The following is a 14,137-nucleotide window of genomic DNA, read 5'->3' as shown; positions in this document are numbered from 1 at the left end:
GCTAACTATTAATAGCCGTAAGCGTACAGTTCAGAGGTAATGGCGGTTGCAAATAGTAAGGACGCTTAAAATATTGAATCAAAGAAAGCTTTCTTATTCCTGCTTTACAGTAAGAAGAGATGCACTTGATTATTTCTGGGTGCATTAATGTAACTTCAAAGAGGAAAACCACACTTTTGTTCGACATGTTGAGCATGTAATGACCTGCGCGGGACACACGGGGCAAGGATGATTGTATTCCCCGTGTGGCAAGAGGAGTATGAGCTCCCCCGCCAACTACAGAGCTGATAACCATGTTTTATAAAAGGTCGGCCAGTCAGAAACCGACCGACATTGAGAGAGGACTCGGTGAGGTATAATCGGGCCTCGTACATAGTCGTTCTTATGAATAAACGTCTTCTGTTGTTTACTCGTCGGGGCACCCTCGCCTTTATTAAAGAGGAGTTAACAGTTAGTAATCAAGCTGATCTGCATAACTGTAACTGTCCATAAAGCAACAGGCTTCTTATAGATAAGCAGGATATCGCCTGGGAGCCTGTCAGAAGGAAGGATGGATTAGATTTTGCTGCAGGTGTCTGATTATCATTTACAAGGAATGTCTGTGGCAATTAACTACACGAACAACATCGGCCATGAGCGATTAGCTTGGTGCCCAGTGCAACAAACATAGGCAGTAAGATCAATAATTAATCATATAAAGTGGATGTTTATTATAATTTAGTTAAATAAGTTGTCAATAAGCTGTTCTTGAAGGGATGTTTTCTCTCTCTCTCTCTCCTAGGCAGTCCCTCAGGATCGGGGATGACTTTGCTGCCTCTTTAGTTTGATGGGTTCTGAAATGGCGGATGAGTGCAATGCGCGATCGGCAGACACTGTCACATGGGTGTTTGGAGGATTGAGTAGACGAGGTGTTCGGAGGATTGCGAGCTCTCTTTGAGGCCTTGACTTTGTCTCTGCACAGTCCCAACAAAGGCCCTTGATGTGTTTGATGCCCTTCCCATATGAGCCTTCGCCATCTTGGTCTCCCATGACTCAGCAGGGATGCTTTGAGGACATCCCTAAAGGAGTCTTCCTGGAGCTCTCCTGCCGTGATCAAGTTCATAGTTGAGCTGTTACTTTGGGAGTTTCGTGCCAGGCATTTGGACAACATGACACCCAGTGGAGCTGGCTTTCAGTGATTGGTGCCCTGATGCTGGTCATGTTGTCACCTTTCCTGACACTCGATTTGGAGGGTCTTGTGAAGGCACCATTGATGGCACTTCTCCAGTGCTTTGAGGTTCCTTCTGTCGGATGTCTAAGTCTCCACATAAGATCATGGAGATCACGGCTGCCCGGTATCTTTGTCTGAAATTTGAGATCCTGGTCCTCAAATTCTCTTTTTTCCTAAAACCTTTGTCTAAAGGCTGAGCTGGTGCACTGGAGGTGATGATAAATTTACTCGTCTTATCTGCATTCGTTGGGAGGAAATTCCCAAAATGCAGAGAATGGTCCACATTTTCCAGGATTTCACTGTTGATCTTAATCGATGGTTGGGGGAAATTGTGGTGCTGTATGAGCAGGTTGGTTTTCCGGGTGTTGATTGAGAAGTCTAAATCGGGAAAACCATGGGCGGGATTCTCTAAAATCACGGCTAAGTCTTGACGGCGGTGTAAACACCGGATTTGTTTCACGCCGGCGTCAACAGACCTCCTGGCCCAACGATTCTGTGGCCCACAGGGGGCCAGCATCGCGGCAGAGTGCTGTACGCAGCGCTGGCATTGCCGGCCGTGGGTCCACGCATGCGCGCGGCGGCCGCTTCCGAGCCGGGCCAGTGCTACATGGCAGAGCCACACAGCAGGCTGGCACGGAAGAACGTAGGCCCCGCCCGGATCGCGCGCGCCCACCGATCGGTGCCCCCGATCGCGTGCCTGGCCGTTGCGGAGGCCCCCCTGGAGTCTGATCCCCCTACCACCCCCCCCCCCCGGAGTCTGATCCCCCTACCACCCCCCCCCCGGAGTCTGATCCCCCTACCATCCCCCCCCCCCCACCCCACCCCACTAGGACGGCCACTGTGGCCGCATGTCCCAGCTCCAGCCGGGTGGAACCATGTTAGAACCACTCCGGCAGGAACTTGGCCGGTTGACCGCGGAGAATCGCCGCGGGGGCCTCTTTCATCGGCCCTTGATTGCCGCTGCGACGACTGCGCGAACGTGGCTGGCGGTAATTCTCCGGCGTCGCGGAGCCGGTGTGGGCTCGGAGAACCCAGGCCCATATCTGGGCAGTGTATATCCAGAACGGGTAACCTGGCACGTGCCAGGGTGGTTTTTCCAGAATAGCGCGGGATTTAGAAAGCAAAACTACGCTTTTGTTCTACCACGTGATCATTTCATTTGTGCTTTTCACGACCACTGGATGTCCCAGGTTACTCAAAAACCAATGAAGCAGTGCACCCTCAGTACTGACCCTCTGGCAGTGAAGCACTCCCTCTGTACTGACACTCTGGTAGTGCGGTGCTCCCTCAGTACTGACCCTCTGGCAGTGCAGTGCACCCTCAGTACTGACCCTCTGACAGTGTAGCACTCCTTCAGTACTGATCCTCTGACAGTGCGCCACTCCCTCAGTTTTGATCCTCTGACAGTGCGGCACTCCCTCAATACTGACCCTCTGACGGTGCGGCACTCCCTCAGTACTGACCCTCTGACAGTGTAGCGCTCCCTCAGTACTGACCCTCTGACAGTGCGGTGCTCCCTCAGTACTGACCCTCTGGCAGTGTGGTGTTCCCTCTGTATTGACCCTCTGGCAGTGCGGTGCTCCCTCAGTACTGACCCTCTGGCAGTGCGGTGTTCCCTCAGTATTGACCCTCTGGCAGTGCGGTGCTCCCTCAGTACTGACCCTCTGGCAGTGCAGTGCACCCTCAGTACTGACTCTCTGGCAGTGCGGCACTCCCTCAGTACTGACCCTCTGGCAGTGAAGCACTCCCTCTGTACTGACACTCTGGTAGTGCAGTGTTCCCTCAGTACTAATCCTCTGTCAGAGCTGTTCTCCCTCAGTACTAATCCTCTGGCAGTGCAGAGCTCCCTCAACACTGATCCTCTGGCAGTGAAGTGCTTCCTCAATACTGATCCTCTGGCAGTGCAGTGCTCCCTCAGTACTGATCCTCTGGCAGTGCTGTGCTCCCTCAACACTGATCCTCTGGCAGTGCTGTGCTCCCTCAATACTGATCCTCTGGCAGTGCTGTGCTCCCTCAGTACTGCACTGGAGTGTCAGCCTCGACCTTTCTACTTGGCTCCTGGTGGGTCTTGAACCCGTGACGGTGAGATGAGAATGCTTCCAATGGAGCGGTGCTGACACACAGCTGAATGAATGTCTGTTGCTGATATTACACCATCCAGCGTTTGTACTGTCATCTGTTGTTTCGAGCCACAGAAATAAGGAGGCTGATGAAGAGTTAGCTCAACACATTTACAGCAGTGTTTTCAACCGACCGATATTCAAGAGTAAAAGCTTCAAAGATCAAGGGCGGGATTCTCCGCAATCGGCACGATGTCCGCCGACCGGCGCCAAAAATGGCGCGAATCAGTCTGGCATCGCGCCGCCCCAAAGGTGCGGAATTCTCCACATCTTGAGGGGCCGAGCCCTCCCCTTGAGGGGCCAGGCCCGCGCCGGACTGATTTCCGCCCCGCCAGCTGGCGGGAAAGGCCTTTGTTGCCCCGCCAGCTGGCGCAGAAATGACTTTGCCGTGCGGCGCATGCGCGGGAGCGTCAGCGGCCGCTCACGGCATCCCCGGCCATGCGCAGTGGAGGGGGTCTTTTCCGCCTCCGCCATAGTGGAGACCATGGCGAAGGCGGAAGGAAAAGAGTGCCCCCACGGCACAGGCCCGCCTGTGGTTCGGTGGGCCCCGATCGCGGGCCAGGCCCTGGGGCCAGATCGCCCGCGCCCCCCCCCCCCCCCCCCAGGACCCAGGAGCCCGCCCGCGCCGCCATGTCCCGCCGTCCCAAAGGTGGTTCAATCCACGCCGGCTGGCGTGGGTTTACAGCGGCGGGACTTCGGCCCATCGCGGGCCAGAGAATCGCCGGGGGATTCCCGTCGACCGGCGCGGGGCGATTCCCGCCGCCGAATCTCCGGTGGCGGAGAATTCGCGACACGGCGGGGGCGGGATTCACGCCGGGCCACGGCGATTCTCCGACCCGTTAGGGGGTCGGAGAATCGCGTCCCTGGTTCTGGACACACCCATCTTTGGTAACATCTTCCCTGCAGTTAACTGGAGGTGACACCGCCAGGAAATTTGGATTCTAAATGTGGGAGAGGAGCAAAGGGGCCTGGAAGTACAAACAGACAAACCATTGGAAGCAGTGCCACAGATTAATAAAACTATTAGAAAATAAACCGAGCTATTTCTGGCCGGACAGAATTGAATATTAGAGAAGTATTCTCAACCTGTAACAAACCTCAGTGAGACCATGCAGGAGTACAGAATGGAGTTCTGCTCTCATAAAAAGGAAATGGAGCTGCTGGAAAGGGTGCAAAAAACATTTACAAATATGAAGCCAAATCTGTGGGGAGTTACAGTAATGGATGAACTGCCGCTGTCTCTATTCTCTTAAAATGAAACCACCTCGGAGTGAACTAATAGAGGACTTGAAAGTTCTAAAAGTATCCGACAGAGTACACACACAGGATGTTGCCACTTGTGGGGTGGAGCATAACTAGAGGCCATCCATGTGGGATTGATGGAGTGGCGGTGGTGCAATGGTAATGTCACTGGGCTAGCAATCCAAAGATCCAGGCTAGTGCTCTGGGAGCGCAGGTTCAAATCCCACCCACGGCAGGTAAAACTAGTCTCAGTAATAGTGACCATCAGCAATTGTTGTAAAAGATTCACTAATGTCCACTCGGGAATACATCTGGCCTATATGTGACTCCAGACCAATGACATTCAGTTCAAGGGCATTTAGGGATGGGCATAAAAATGCTGGCCTTGCCAGTGACACTCGTATGCTGTGATGGAATAAAGCAAAAGTCCTCAATAAATTGAATTGAGAAGAGTGTTTTACCCAGGGTGAGAAGAATGGGAAATTCACAACTTCATGGAATAATGAGGTAATAGTAATGATCCATTTGGTAAGCACATGAGGGAGAGGGGGCCGAGGGTAATGCTAGTGGAGTTAGAAGAGGGAAGATGGGAGGAGGCACATGTCGGGCATAAACACTGCCATGTACTTGTTGGGCCGAAGGGCCTGTTTCTTTGCTGTATATCCCATGCAATATAAACTTATTTTGTCTCTGGACAAATATAAATTAACCCAAAGTATTAAAATGCTTTCCATTATTTAAACAACCGCTACATGTCTCCACATTACAAGATAAATTTACACCACACGAGGCAACTTTGTGACAAACATCCATGTTTAAAAAAGGATTATAGACGATCAGTGCAGTGGGACTGACCTCAGGCCCATCATGCTGAGTGTCTCCCAGTGAATCGTCAGTAAATGAGACTAAAATTTCAGCTTCTAAATTGTTTCAGTTTAACAACCTGGGATCTGATCTGATGAAGTGCTGACTTTCCAAATTGCGTTCCTGTTGCATGTAATGAAATAGGTTTCAGAATCTTCATGCACATGTCCAACTTTACTGTGTAAAAATGAACATTTGAATTCAACTCAAAGTGGACATGTGTAAAAATGATGCACTTTTGGGGCATAATAGTGCAGCAATGTTAGGACCTTCTGTCAGTTTCTGGGATAAATCTTGAAGCATGTGTATTGGTACATGGATGTTTTTGGAGTTTGGAGTTAAGGATTGTTATCTATAGTCACTGCTCAGTTGCTGCTGCTATGAGTGCCAACTGTTCCTGTGTTAATTCATGCCTGTTACTGATTTTCGTTTGCAATTTTCACTGATCTATATTGAAGAATTTGCTGCTCTGAGGTTTCAGCATTTCTCGGCTATGGGTGTAAAGTTCCTGGGGCAGAGACAGTTATATATTCAGTGGTATTTAAACAATTTGAATTAAAGCTGCACAAGCCATTAAACACAGATCCTTTATCATCGCTTCTTCCTACCAGACTCCCTCTGCTGGTACATGTGTACGTGTTTGGTAGCCTCAAGTGGACAAAATGCAATTCTCGAGGTTGAAACTGGACAGGGTGGCATTTGGAATTGCAATCTGCACCTTCACAGAGGTAGTGAGGCCTTCATGAGAGATGTTCCAACAGTTTTTCAGATGTTCCCTGTGATACCCTTCTGTTGCCATGTTGCTGTTGATAAACTATATTTATTTATATCACCATTTAATGTGGAAAAGGGCAATGAAAATGGGCAACTACTCTCTCTCATTATCCATATCTCTGTCCTCAGCCCGCTGACTCTTCACAGAGAACCACCCATGCTTGGTGCCTCACACCTGGTGCTTCTGAGTTTAGGGAGGCTTGATAGTGACTGCTACAAGGAACTCTGAGTGAGTTTCAGGCACAGGCTAAAATGAAAGCAGGCAAGTTTGCAATGATATTGTTAACCAGGTAGGTGTCTACAAGCCTGTGACAAACAGTGGAACTTGAGCCCCTGTTAATGTTGTCCAGGGCCCCTGTTTCCTGCCTGATTTTCAGATATAGCCCCAGCCAGGTCAGAAGAGCTGGGCCTGGGGTATTGCATACTTGTGAGAAAGGTCCAGTGTGAGAAGGAGTATGGAGACTGCTTCCTCACAATCTCCTAAGATTTGTTGAACATAATCAGCTTCAAATGGCTCTGAATAGGAGATCAGTCTTAAAATGTTGAAGTTGTGTAACTGCTGCTGGATTCCCATTCAGGTCCTTTTGATCTTTATATTTGAGTTGACTCTGGTACAAAAGCACACCAATATCTATACTACCTAAGGAAACTAAGGAAATTCGGCATGACTACATTGACTCTTACCAATTTTTACAAGTGCACCATAGAGAGCATCCTATCGGGCTGCATCACAGCCTGGTACGGCAACTGCTCGGCCCAAGACCGCAAGATATTGCAGAGAGTTGTGAACACCGTCCATCCATTGACTCTGACAATACCTCCTGCAGCCTTAGGAAAGTGGGCAGCATAATCAAAGACCCCTCCCACCCGGCTTATTCTCTCTTCCAACTTCTTCCATCGGGAGGATATACAAAAGTCTGGGAACACGCTCAAACAGATTCAAAAGCAGCTTCTTCCCCGCTGTTACCCGACCCCTAAATGACCCTCTTATGGACTGAACTGATCTCTTCACATATCTTCTCTACTGAATAGTACTATACTCTGTATGCTTCACCCGATGCCTGTGTCTATGTATTTACATGTATGGAAGATCTGTCTGGACGAGACGCAGAACAATACTTTTCATTGTACCTCGGTACACATGACAATAAAACAAATCCAATCCAATATGTATACTTCTGTTTTGTTAACGGAACTCTAGATGGTCTGTGATGGGGTTAAGCACAGAGCCGCAATCACAGGCTCGAGTTTGCATTGTTCTAACTATTCTTTAACTGGATAAAGAGTTTGTAAATTTAAAAAATACAACTTGTGCTATTGTCACGCCAATTTGAGTAAGTATTCAAAAATAGCAGCCCTGGCTAATTGGAATCTCAAGTCTCCCGCCAAAGAAAGTGTTCTTCCTATAAAAGCTCAGGAGAATCGAGAGGATAAAACTGCAATTTATTTTCAGCCAAAGGAAAAGGCCGCAATGAGGCACAGCAAAAAGTTCCAACTGGGATGACCGATCATGCCGGTCCCAATGCGGGCCGGCTTTTAGGACGTGATATCTTTGAGCCTCAGCTGATGGACCTCCGCCCACTGTAACCATCCTCGTTTAACCCTTGTTTGTTCCTTGCTTTTTTTCCTTTTAATTTCCTTTGTTCTGTTGCCGATTACAATTTTTGTCCATGGATGATTAATGGCTTTAAGGCCAAGCAGGTTACCTTTAAGATAACCGGAAGCTCCAGAAGGAAGTACTGTTTTGGTCTTGACATCAGGGATGACCCTGACTGGCTGGTCTCGTGGTCAATGGGCTGACCCCAGAAGCTGGTTTCTTTTCGGGTATAGGCAGTGATTGGTCTGGCTGTTTCTGGAATGTTCCTCCATGAGACCAGGTTTCATTCTGAGTTGGAGTTTGAATTGTGGCATTGCAGGTAAAAGACCCCCAGCTGAAATCTTTCCACAAACTCTCTGCATGAAAAGATCTGGCCAACCCTTTCTCTCAAATAAACCTGGGAATGTTTGATTCCTGTGAAGAGCCTGGAGGAGACTCTGGGGCTGAGAGCAAGTCCGAAGACACACAGCCTCTGTCCCTCCAGCAAAGGTGTGAGTTCAGTATTGAGAAACTGCAGGAAAGCCAGTGTGGGCTGCAAAATTCGGACTTTAAACCTCACTCCTGCTGGGAAGAAAAGTGCACTGAAGAAATCCTTAATTGAAGCCGGGACAGTCTCTTTATTTCATTTGTCTTAATCCTCATCATTTCAACCCCCCCACCCCCCACCAATCGATGTGTGTCTGTCATGTGTGCGTTTCGGTCGATGGTGGGATGGTAAAACTGGAGTAGTGGATTAGCTGGCCGTTATTCCATTATAATTACTGAATAATTAAACTTTGTTTCTGTTATAAATAAACTTATTGTGTTCAACTTACAAACCTGGTGGCTGACTTATTGAGCAGCCAAGGGACACAGTTTCTGCGAATTCTGTACAAATTTTGATTTACTTTATTTATTTATTTTTTTGATTTGATTTATTGTCACATGTACCGAGTACAGTGAAAAGTATTTTTCTGCGGCTGAGGAACGTACACAGTACGTACATAGTAGACACAAGAATAATCACCAGAGTACATTGACAAATGGTACATCGACAAACAGTGATTAGTTACAGTGCGGAACAAGGGGCCAAACAAAGCAAATACATGAGCAAGAGCAGCATAGGGCGTCGTGAAATTAATGGTTAATTCACTTGTGTTGGGACTCTGGGGTCTGTGGGACTGGAATTGACCGTGCACTAGCCCAGGGTGTTGCAACACCATTAGCGGGGGGGGTGGTGGGGGGGCGGGGCGGGGAGCTCGTAGTCCATGAGCCACATGGGGAGATCAATCGGGTTATTACACTTGCATTACTGCTTTATAGAGTTTGCAATATCGAGCTCGTCACTAAATCAGGGTTTTCTCTGTTACTATCGAACCCACATATTCCACATCAGGGGCGGGATGCTCCCCTACCCGGCGGGGCGGGGGCTCCCGGCATGATGGAGTCGCGGGAACTACTCCGGCGTCGGGCCGCCACAAAGGTGTGGAAGTCTCCGCACCTTTAGGGGCCAAGCCCTCACCTTGAGGGGCTAGGCCCGCGCCGGAGTGGTTGGCGCTCCGCTGGCTGGCGTGGACGGCCTTTGGCGCCATGCCAGCTGGGGCCAAAAGGTCTTCGCCGGTCGGCGGATGTCCGTGCATGTGCGGGAGCGTCAGCGGCTGCTGACGTCATCCCCGTGCATGCGCAGGGGAGGGGGTCTCTTCTGCCTCCGCCATGGTGAAGACTGCGGCGAAGGCGGAAGGAAAAGAGTGTCCCCACGGCGCAGGCCCGCCCGCCGATTGGTGGGCCCCGATCGCGGGCCAGGCCACCGTGGGGACACCCCCCCCCGGGGCCAGATCGCCTCGCCCCCCCCCCCCCCAGGACCCCGGAGCCCGCCCGCGCCGCCTGCTCCCGCCGGTAAGGTAGGTGGTTTAATCCACGCCGGCGGGAGAGGGTTGACAGCGGCGGTACTTCGGCCCATCGCGGGCCGGAGAATCGGCGGGGGTGGGCCCGCCGACCGGCACGGCGCGATTCCCGCCCCCGCCGAATCTCTAGTGGCGGAGAATTCAGGACATGGCGGGGGCGAGATTCATGCCAGCCCCCGACGATTCTCCGACCCGGCGGGGGGGGGGGGGGGGGGGTCGGAGAATCCCGCCCCAGGTTATCAAACTTTAAACAGGTTAAATTTCTTGTTAATCATTTAAGAAGCAGTGAAAAATTAATGGCCAAGAAATGATTAGAAAATATTGATGAGTTCACATGAACAGCCTGTTCTTAAGGAAAATCCCACGGCAATTTAAGTGAGGAAGGAATACATTGAGAGTCGGGAATCACCACAGATTTTGGGATGATCCACTCCCCCATTAATCTCACAAGATCCGTCTTCCCCATGGATATTAAGGTTGCTGATAGGAATGAGTCTCCTGCAGAAATTTCAGCTGGTATTTCAGGTCACAAGAATGTAACTTATGTTCCTGACATGCCCCCCAACTTTGGAGGCCTTGAAAGATTAAAAGTGAAATCTCACTCACATAGGTGGTAAATTACTCATGGAAGTTTAAAAAATATTAATCTTTTTTTCTACTGTCTCTTCTTTCTCTCTTGCTTAACCCAATCTTTCTTTCCCCCTTCATTTCTCTTTTAGCATTGTTACGACCAGGTGAGAAAAGGTGAACTGTCTCCACTTTATTCAGCTGGCCGTCATTCCATTATAATTACTGAATAATTCAACTTTGTTTCTGTTATAAATAACAGTTTGTCACAAAAAAGGGTTTTTCCCCCCAAAGATACACCTTTTCCAAATCAGAAGGGCAGCACGGTAGCATTGTGGATAGCACAATTGCTTCACAGCTCCAGGGTCCCAGGTTCGATTCCGGCTTGGGTCACTGTCTGTGTGGAGTCTGCACATTCTCCCCGTGTGTGCGTGGGTTTCCTCCGGGTGCTCCGGTTTCCTCCCACAGTCCAAAGATGTGCAGGTTAAGTGGATTGGCCATGATAAATTGCCCTTAGTGTCCAAAATTGCCCTTAGTGTTGGGTGGGGTTACTGAGTTATGGGGATAGGGTGGAGGTGTTGACCTTGGGTAGGGTGCTCTTTCCAAGAGCCGGTGCAGACTCGATGGGCTGAATGGCCTCCTTCTGCACTGTAAATTCTATGATAATCTATGAAGAATATATCAAACTATTTAAGCTGTGAGCAATAAGGAGCCAATCAAACACACACACACACACAGCAGAAACACGGCTACAAACCAGTACTGGAAAGTGGGAATAATAATTACTAATCCCACTTTTCAGCACCTGGTTCGGAGCCTGACAGATTACAGCCCGTCAGGTACAGTTCCAGGTACCTTTTGAAATGAGTCGAGCATTTCAGACTCTACCACCAACTGAAGCAGCAAATTCCAGACACCCAAAACCCCCTGGGTGAATAATTGTTATTCCTCATGTTCCCCCTGATCCTTCTACCAATCACCTTAAATCTGTGCCCCCTGGTCATCGATCCCCCTCAGCCTTTCCTGTCTAACCTGACTAGGCCCCTCATCATTTTGTAATCGTCAACTAGACACCCGTTATAATAATAATCATCATTATTGTCACAAGTAGGCTTACATTAACACTGCAATGACGTTACTGTGCCTCCTCTGGTCTAAGGAACACCCGAGTCTCATTTTCAGCAGTCAACAGTTCAAAACTAATCGGAACTGAAGAGTGAAGGGGGAAAAATCCAATTTCTGTGAGATTCCCGGCTGGAACCAATTCTGGGAATGCTATTCCCTGTGTCAGAATCGCTGCTATTTTCAGTACTTTGGTTTATAAACTGATGTGCTCAGAAACTGCATATCTCAAAACTGCACGTTGGTACAATTTATGTCCCCGTTTTCTAAGATCAAAGAAAGACAGACATTCCCTATGATGTTTCATGTCTTCATGTTTTTTTAATGACAGTTACATTGTCAAACATACTTGAATTTAAACATCAGCCTGTTAAATTATACATTTTCATAATGCACGTTTGAGTTGTCTCATGTCCTCAGACTTATGAGTTAATGAAAGATATCAAAATTCTGCTGAATGGTACATTCATAAAGGGCAGACCCTGGATTATGTTGTTAATGTCTGCCAAACCTGTCAGCATTTCTTGTTTTGGTTTGAAGTGAGCAACGTTATGCTCCGGTTACATTACAAGGAATTTTCTTGGTTTTAACTGGCGACACTGATTCATTTTTGAAGTAGCAGAACATTAGCGCATGAGAAATACATGCCTGGAATGGTGAGCTGCAATTGACTGGGAGATTCCGTAGCAGATGGTCAAGAACTATGAAATCTTGGGGACTGAGGATTCTCCAACAAACACACAGCAATACAATTTCCTGGCACAAAATGCTGTTCTGAATTTAATTTTCTGTGGATAGCTCGAAGTCTGCCTGCATGGAAAATAACTCTACAAGGCTCCTTCGACAGCACCTTCCACACCGGCGACCTCTACCAACCAGCTTGAGGGACAAGGGGAGCAGACACATGGGAACACCGCCACCTGCAGGTTCCCCTCCAAGTCACTCAACATCCTGATTCTGTTTCATTCACTATCCCTGGATTCAAACCCTGAAACTCTCCACCTGATAGCGCTTTGGGTGAACTGACAATTCATGGATTGCAGTGGGGTTCAAGTAAGCAGCTCGCCACCACATTTCCAAGGGCAATGAGGAATGGGCAATGAACAGGGCAGCACGGTAACATTGTGGATAGCACAATTGCTTCACAGCTCCAGGGTCCCAGGTTCGATACCTGGCTTGGGTCACTGTCTGTGTGGAGTCTGCACGTCCTCCCCGTGTGTGCGTGGGTTTCCTCCGGGTGCTCCGGTTTCCTCCCACAGTCCAAAGATGTGCAGGTTAGGTGGATTGGCCATGTTAAATTGTCCTTAGTGTCCAAAATTGCCCTTAGTGTTGGGTGTGGTTACTGGGTTAAGGGGTTATGGGGATAGGGTGGAGGTGTGGGCTTGGCTCGGGTGCTCTTTCCAAGAGCCGGTGCAGACTCGATGGGCCGAATGGCCTCCTTCTGCACTGTAAATTCTATGAAATTTATGAAACACTGGCCTTGACAGCGACTATTAAATCCCACGATTCAGTAAAATGGCAAAATGTTAATCATTTAAGGTCAGAGTATAGTGGGAGGAAACCGGAGCACCCGGAGGAAAACCACACAGACACGGGGAGAAAGACTCCGCACAGACAGTGACCCAAGCCGGGAATCGAACCTGGGACCCTGGAGCTGTGAAGCGACTGTGCTAACCACTGTGCTACCGTGCTGCTCTAAGAGGCAGGAATCATTTCATGAGAACCAGAGGAAGCCATTCAGGCATGGAGCTGATTCCACCATCAGTTAGAACATTGCTGACTTCTATCTTGACTCCATCCACTTTCCTTGATTCCATTTCTCTTTAAAGGAAAATGTTCTCAATAAAATGTTCGCTTTTTTTGAGTGTAGATGTGCTTCCTGACAGCATCCTTGACTGCACTGATGCAATTTTAGCTGCTTTCTTGCCATTGTTTTTGTGTTACATTGTTGGTCCCTGGAGAGAGAGGGAGAGAGAGAGCAGTACTCTAACCACACATACTGCAGAGAAATTAGGAGAGCTCAACACTAACATTAGGCTCAGGCCTGAAAAATATTGCACTTTCCATCACTGAACTCTGATTAGCAACAAAATCCACTAAAATGGTTGAATAAATAAAATGGGAGATTTATTTTATTTGTCATTATTATAGTGTTTCACCGTAAAGAGTTAGACATGTTTAAACTTGTATTTTAGTGCTTAGTAGAGTTTGACAAACAATATTGTACATACAAGCTTGATTTGGGTATGTTGTAGAAATGTAAAATCAATTACTGGGATTACCCAGTAACTTGATTATTGAAGTCTAGACTTCCCGAGTAAAGAACTTTAAAAAGCCTGTGTAAAATCTGGATTCTTCTCCCTGTATGCTAACTTCAACGCTGGCAATTTTGCCTTTGAGTAAGGAGGTTGTGGAATCCTGGACAACATTTAGTCCTAAAGAACTGGATTGACTGGCCTGCACTGTTGCTGGACCTCGCTATTTGCAACTTATCTGTGACATAACCACGGTGATCATTTACATAAATTACGTCAGGATAAACCAGCTATTTGGCACAGAAACAGGCCATTCAACCCCTCAACCCCATGCCAGCTTTTATGCTTCACTGAAGCCTCCAATCATCTTTCCTCCTATAAATCGCTCATCATAATCCTCTTGTTCCCTGCTCCGTCAAGAGTTTGACGAGCTTTGCATCTATACTATTGTCTTCAACCACTCCTCGTGATGGTTAATTCCACATTCTCACCACTATCTGAGC

The 14,137-nt window shown here is 48.4% G+C and overlaps 1 protein-coding gene across 1 annotated transcript in view; it reads left to right on the top strand.

Annotated features, from left to right (window-relative positions):
* shisa9a (shisa family member 9a) overlaps positions 1-14,137 on the top strand; it is a 339,858-nt gene that overhangs the window by 144,864 nt on the left and 180,857 nt on the right. The gene's annotated exons all lie outside the window — the stretch shown is intronic.

The sequence above is a fragment of the Scyliorhinus torazame genome, chromosome 17 (genome assembly GCF_047496885.1).
Source record: "Scyliorhinus torazame isolate Kashiwa2021f chromosome 17, sScyTor2.1, whole genome shotgun sequence".
Classification (NCBI taxonomy): domain Eukaryota; kingdom Metazoa; phylum Chordata; class Chondrichthyes; order Carcharhiniformes; family Scyliorhinidae; genus Scyliorhinus; species Scyliorhinus torazame.
Note: the sequence above shows the minus strand (reverse complement) of the source record. Positions and strands in the feature narration are given on the sequence as shown.